Here is a 7,236-nt window from a genome sequence, read left to right as displayed (position 1 = left end):
TAGAGTTGATACATTTTTAATGGTTCAGGTTCCAGGAATCTTGTTCTCCCTGTAGACAGCTTTTTCTCACAGCCAAAACAATTGTCCTGCACCATCACAGTTCTAAAACCAGTGCAGTCCTGCTGTAACACATCTCTCTTTCCAAGTGCCTAAAACTCTTCTCTTGCTGGGAGCTGGGGAATAATCACAGTACTTCATATGGAACTATAGCTAAAGCCAGGGACACCTGAGGCCATCTACAAATTAAGCAGTTGTCATTTGGGTTTCTCTGCTGGCTGCCAGCAGAAGTGTCTCACACGATGTTGACACAGACAGTGGGAATTGGACAGGGCCTTCCTTAGAAGTTTGGTGTGATGCTTCCTCCTGAGTGCTTGGGTAGCTCATTACTGATCCTAGTGCTCAACACTGAGACTCTGTACTCACAGTAGAAACAAGTTCCCAGAGTGTGTAACAATGGGTGAGCAGTCATCTTTGGGTTTTTTTTCTGTAAAATGTAGTATGTACAGATATTTAACAGAAAATCACCTGAAGCTGTGCTGCTACTGAATGAATCCCAATGGATTAATCAGTAGCAGCCTGGTCACAACATTATAGTGACAGCTGAGAATGATCTCAGAGGTGCAAAGGAAGAGTTGAATTTTATGGTGACTTCTCTGCCGACTCCTGTAATTTTTAATTCAGTTCAGGTCAAATTAAATTGACACATGTCACAAATTGCTGGTTGAGCAGTGTCTATTAAGCAACGCTGACAAGTAGAATCAAAACCACTAATAATCCAACTTATGCAGCATTTTCTGTTTTATAGCATGCAGAGATTTGGCTGACACTGATACATTTTGTTGGTTTCTTTTTAAGACCTTTTCACTGATGAGCTGGGTACTACATCTGATTTGACTTAGGTCTGGTTTTAATAAAACATGTTACCAAAGGGTAAATAATTATCTGCAAACTCTCTTTTTGAGTCTTGGCTCGAGGAGGAGAGCATTTCCCCGTGCAAATCTATGCTGATATTGGGCTCTCCAGAAGAGGGAGGTGCTGCCTCATCTGTGGCAGCAAAGGAATGAATCCAATAGTGAAGCCTCTTCTGCAGGGAGCCTGACAAAGGAAAACACGAAGTGCACTGATTTTCAATCCAAGTCGCAGTTGCAGTATTCTGATATGCATAGTCACATAGTTTCTTGTAGCCTTTATAGCAGAATAGTGCACCCAGGAAAAGAGAGATCAGCTTGAGGTGAAACAAAATGTATCCTTTTGGCAGTGGATTGATATCAGTGGTTTATGTGTGGCATTTGATATTTTCACTTCAAACTTGGTGCATAGTTTAGGAGAACAGTCTGATGATCATGTACATCTTTGCTGTTTTTAATTTGATTATCATTCCACTGCTGCACATGCAACGCAGACAAATGGTTGGTTTATTACCAGTGCGAAATCTTTGTCACCATGAGCATTGTACCTGTCAGAGAAATTATTAGACAAAAAGAGATCAGATCCTCCTTGTAAAACACGATGTGACAGCATTTATCACACTCTCATTGACGTTATAACATTCAAATATTTGTTTTAACTTAAACAACCACAAAAGAAATCTTACACATTTTCTTTACACAGTTTCCTGATTTTTGGTTCATATTTCTGGTCCATGAAATAGGAAGAAGTGATACAGTTTGACTGCAAGTGGCATTGCCTGTCAGATCTGCTGATGCCATTTTTCATCTGTGAAGTCATCCATAAATTTGTAGTTGTAAAGAAATACTTTGAGTGGAAGAGTAGGAAAACACTGCCTGAATATGGCAACTGCCTTTGGAAGAAATGATGAAAACTTTGTATATAAATATGTGCCTGCCTGCACAGTCAGAATTTTGTTTTCTTTAATAAAGGTCTTATGAGTGAGATGCAGCCAAAAACCTGACTAGATTTTTCTCACCCGTCTACAAAAAAAAGAGTTTGTAGTAAGTTATTGTTTCTTTAAATGTTTTATTTAATATTTCAAGACATTGAGATAGTGCCTAACAGAGATTTTGCTGTGAGAATCATCTCACCTCTGACTAAATTGTGATGTGTATGCACTCAAGATTTTTTCTAAGGATTACCTATTATAGTTCCTTTTATTTCCCATATTTCCCATGATTGCATTGGTGTTTAAGCATGTAAAATTTGCTTCTCCTCTCTGTCCTAGCAGTGCATCCAGCAGACAGATTTGTCTGCCCCTGCAGACAAACCAATGGGTTAATTTCATTCATCATAAAGTTCCAAATAATTATTTGGGACAGCAAATGAGGAGATGTCAAGGAAACACCTCAGTGTATATGGGGTATGAAACTAAGGCATGTTGTCTTTCTCAGAACTAGCAGAACTCTTGGTTTTAGAACTGCTGAGTGGACTGGGTGAAAATTGTGCCTGTTTCTTGCACAGCAGCTCAGTTCTGTTCCTTGTTCAGTGGCAAATTCGGTTGCCCCCCTGAAGTAAAACTAAACACGCATTCACACCTACATAGCTCTAGTGTCAGAATTAACAGCAAGACAGAGTAATGACAACTACTGTGATTGTGCTTTTTTTCCTGAAGGATTCTCCAGGGATGGTGCTTAAGAATTGTTTTTAAGAGCCTGACTAATGTTAATTGAAGCAACTGATGTACACTGCAAATTACTGATTGCATGTGAAAATGTGAAAAGATAAAATGTAGTCAGGCTCCTCAGGATGCAGCTGATGAAGATTTGTTTGTCAAACCACACCGTGGTGTGAACAAGTCAGAGCTTTGCTGTGTCCCTCATATGTATGATCCCAATATTTATTGTGTTGTGAGTTAATTAACGAATAAAGAATATTTTTTTTCTAGTAAATGTTTGATTGCTTAATTTTGTACATATGATTTCTGCTCACAAAAGATTTATTTTCTGATCTTAATGCTGTTCTCTTGGTTGAAATATGTGTTAAAGGAACAAAGAAGTAGACAGACCTTTTAATAAGGAAATGTTGATACCTCGGTGTGTGCAAACTGAATACCGGTGGAGATTTTTCCAGGATGGATGGCATCTTACTCTAAGTTTAAATTAAGAGAACCTATACATGATAAGTATGGTTTCAAATACTGTCCTGTTTATTCCAGCTAATGAGGTCTTAACAGGTATTTTCTCTGCCCCTGCATGTTGACGTGCTTCTAGAAGTCTAATCAGGAGTAAAGTCCCTTGAGATACAGTGCAGTCAGAGTACTATACAGGGCTAAACTGTCCTACAGTCGTTATTCACTTTGGGTTTTAAACTAAAACATGCAGTGGGAAAATGCATTGTAGCAAAGCCAGTTAGCAGCTGTGGGTACTGCTAGGTAAAAATGTTGGAAAAATAATTGAGAAATGACTAGCAAAATATATTTAAAACTCAGAAACTTCTCTGTCAGAAAAGAAAGGGAGTACATTGTTCAGTTCATCTCAATTTTCTTTCATTTCTTTTCAAACACACTGATTTTGGGGAGAAGTTCCCATCAGGTCGGGTAGTGCTGAGCTGCTTAGGCTGGTTTAGTACTGCCTCAGAGTATGCCCTGGGTTTGATGCTGAGAACAAATATTGCCTTTGTTGTATTTAAAGGCATTTTTATTTTTAATCTCTTTTAATTTCCTGAAATATTTCATTGCAGGTTCTAACTAATTAGGGTAGCTAGCAACAGTGGCTAAAAAAGGGCAATAAGGTAAACATAATTCTTGATTTTTTTTCCCTCTTATTTTCATATACCACATAGTCCCAAAGCAAAAAGAAGAACAGACAAGCATAGAGACAATAATCTTTATAAATTAGCACTTGAATACACTGCGATATATATATTACACCTAATGATAAGTGCTAAGGTTTTGTGTACAATTCCAGTTTGCCTTTTCCCATTTCTCCGTGCACTGTATGTCACTGCACCTACTGAAAATTATTTCTACAGTTTAGATTATTCCAGATCAGGAGCTGAAAAAAGATCCTTCAGTCCAGCAGATACACTTTTCCTGCTTGCACAGTTACTCTGATAAAACATAGATGCCATAGTGCAATGTGTTTCTAACCAAAGCAGTTGCACATTGTCCAGACTTTTGAGTTTGAGCATTTCTCTTCAGAGGCTTATGCCTGTCCAACAAAGTAGGCAATTTTGTGCCCTTATAAATTGCCGGTTGTCTAAATCCCAGTGACATCAATGTACTCAAAGTTAATGTTGGCCATTAATTTCAGTGGGATGCAAGTAGGTGTCTTAAGTGCTTTGTTAAAGGGGAATCAATATAAGCATATGCCAAAATGTCTTTCATTATTACAGTTGGGGAACAGACTGCAATTATGATTCAAAACATAAAAGTTACAATAGACATTCATGATTAGGCAATGAAATATGCCTTTAATAAGCACAGTGCAGACAGTTTGTTTTGCAATACGTAAACTTGTATAAAATTCATTGACTTTTTCATTCTTTCAGATCTGAGTGCTCTCTTTTAAGAGAGGTTTTTTACTTTTATGCACAAAGTTTTCCTGATGTTCTTCCAGCAGAAAGGCTGGGTTTGCATGCATTTATTCTAGTGCCAAACTTGAATTTTACTGGGAAAAGAGGAAACAGCAGAACAGACCTTTTTTCCTTTTTTTTTTTTTTTTGTTTTCCCAGGGCAGCATGCAACAGGTATGCTGTAATTACTCTGATTTTTGAAAAATGGAATATTTCTGTCCACTACATGTCAAAGAGCTAATTATGTTTCCGTTGTGGTACTCAAAGTCAAATATTGTCAGCTCTTCTTAGTTCTAATCCTCTACATTGAGTTTTGATGGGCCAGGTGAAATATCCCCTTCAGCACCTTACTGCAATTCTTGTCAATCATCTTGCCATGAAAAACATGCATATTACAAAGGCTTTGGCAACACTGCATCTGATTTCAGTCTTTAATCTTATATGCACCTTAAGAAAACATCATTCCAACTACTGACGTTCTGTTTGGGACAGGAATGGGATCCTATTTGCTGTGGGAAACAAAAGAAAATGATCTAATCTTTAATGGGTATAATGGAACTCTTTGGCCATCACAGTGTAATGGCTTAGTAGTGAACCATAGGTGGAGGAAGAAAAGAATTAGGATGGTGAACTGGTGCAGAAATGAAGCAGAATGTCTCATGTGCATAAGTAAGAAAATGCACATCTCTTTATTCATCATGTAACTGTAAAATACCTCATTTCAAGCCCTGTTGGAGTCAGTGTCTTTTTGTAACCCCCAGACTTTCTGTGCCAGGAATGCTGTTCACTGAAGTCCATTTCTAAGCATGGTACTGTGCGTGGCACCTTTTTTGTTGTTTCTTATAGACAAGATCTAGCACATCTAAAATCTTCTGGTCCTACAGTGGAAAATTAACATCATCCCGAAGAAGCTGGAATATAAACTAATAAGGCAGGTTTCCAGAATCTGATTGCATCAGTCAGAAAGATATAGTATGTAGAGAAAAGTGGATATTCCCTGGGGGGTAGTGTGAAATGGAGACCAGTCTTGTTTGAACAAGGTGCTGTGCATTGTTAGCTGGGTAGAGGTATTGGGAGTTGCAGCCTGTCAGAACCAGCATCTCCAAGGAGGGGGTGGGGGGAAATTTTTCCAGGTAAAAGTCTCAGCAGTTCGTGGTAGGGTGTCCAATATACTGATACATTTATTTAAGGAAAACCTTTCTACTTCATGTAAGATGAACTGTAGAAATACTCACCCTTCCTGCGCCTCCTCCCCTGTTTCTCTTCAGATCATACGAAGACCAGAAAGACTGTTGAGTTTTTTCTGTCCTTCCTCCCTTTACTTTAAGGCAACTTGGGAACCAGGCTTGCTCTTCCTTGTTTCAGCATAAAACCAAAGAGCAAGATCCCTCTTCTTAAATCTTTCAAGTAGAGACTTCTTTTTCCCAAGGCTCTGTGAGGAATTAGAATTAACTAGGTGGTAACGTAACTCAAAAACAAATCCAAACCGAAAGGGCTAGAGATACCTGTTCAGTCTCTGTCTATTAGAATATTATGTAACTCCAGTAAAATAAAATGCCAGGAGAAAGAAAACAGTGAAAAAAGACAGGCTTTAGGCTTTAAACAAAATTCAAGGCAATATATAAATACTGCCTTCTTTGCCAGCTCCCTGTGAGAAAAGGCCCAAATACATTTTTCCATGGTGTACTCCCAACAAAACAGTCAAAACTGAAAACTCCTTTTATTTTTCACTCTTACTAATGTGTGAATGAACTGTAATGCAGCCAACCAATATTCTGTTCACACTGTGTCAGAGCAACAGGTTACATAGCAGCTTTTAGCTTCATGCAGGAGGTTGAGCTCGGCAATCTTTATTTAAACATCTTTGTTCAACAGGGACAAAGGATTGAGCTTTGGCATTTTTATTTAATCTTGATAATCTTCCTTTTTTTTTCCTCTCTCTCAAAGGATCAAGAGGAAGTGCATTAATTTTCAACTTCACACAAAAGCAAGTTGTACAAACACAGCTGAAAACATCAGGAAACCCAGGCATTTTCCTTAGAGAAATGGAGTCAACTAAAGTTCTGCTGGCAAGAGTCTCCTGAGTAACTGGGAAGACGTTGTTGGCGCAGTAGTGTGGTCAGCAGAGTGTTCACACTCTGATAGCACTGTGGTTTGTCTCACTTAGGCAAATGATTCCCCTCATTTAGAAAGCAGAGATTATTAACCGTACAGCAGGAAGTAATCTAAAGGCTACAGACTGCTTTGGAGACTTAAGAAGTGGTTCTCAGATTGTCAAAGGGTTTAGGTTTTTTAATTCATTTAGTTTACACCAGTCTGAGATCTAATTAAATCATGACAGTGCTTTTGATTTTTGCCTCTTACTTCTCATCGAGTTTATTTCTTAGCAATATTTCAAACACAGGGAAATAAGAATTCTGACACTTCAGACTTTTCTTGCATTTCTGTCCTTGTTCATTCTACATATACCCAAGGTACCTTAAAGTTTCAGGTCAGGGCTTTGGTTCTCTTCCTTAATCAGGGATTTAATTGCAATGTTTGAATTTTTCATATTCCACTTTTTTTGCAAGATGCTCATTCTATTTCACGTAGCGACTTTCAGCCCTATTTAAGTGCTAGTAAGTGCATTCCCTTTCAGTGGGGTAAGAGCCCAATGTGTTTGTAAGAGAGCATATCAGGGTTTTCTGCTTGCATCTTCCCTTAGCTTCCATGTGCTTTCCAAATCTGGAAATGCCATAGCTCCAGAGGAGGCAGTTCTAAAGAAATCCT

This window comes from Acanthisitta chloris, unplaced genomic scaffold, assembly GCF_000695815.1.
Source record: "Acanthisitta chloris isolate BGI_N310 unplaced genomic scaffold, ASM69581v1 scaffold6629, whole genome shotgun sequence".
Classification (NCBI taxonomy): Eukaryota; Metazoa; Chordata; class Aves; order Passeriformes; family Acanthisittidae; genus Acanthisitta; species Acanthisitta chloris.
Note: the sequence above shows the minus strand (reverse complement) of the source record.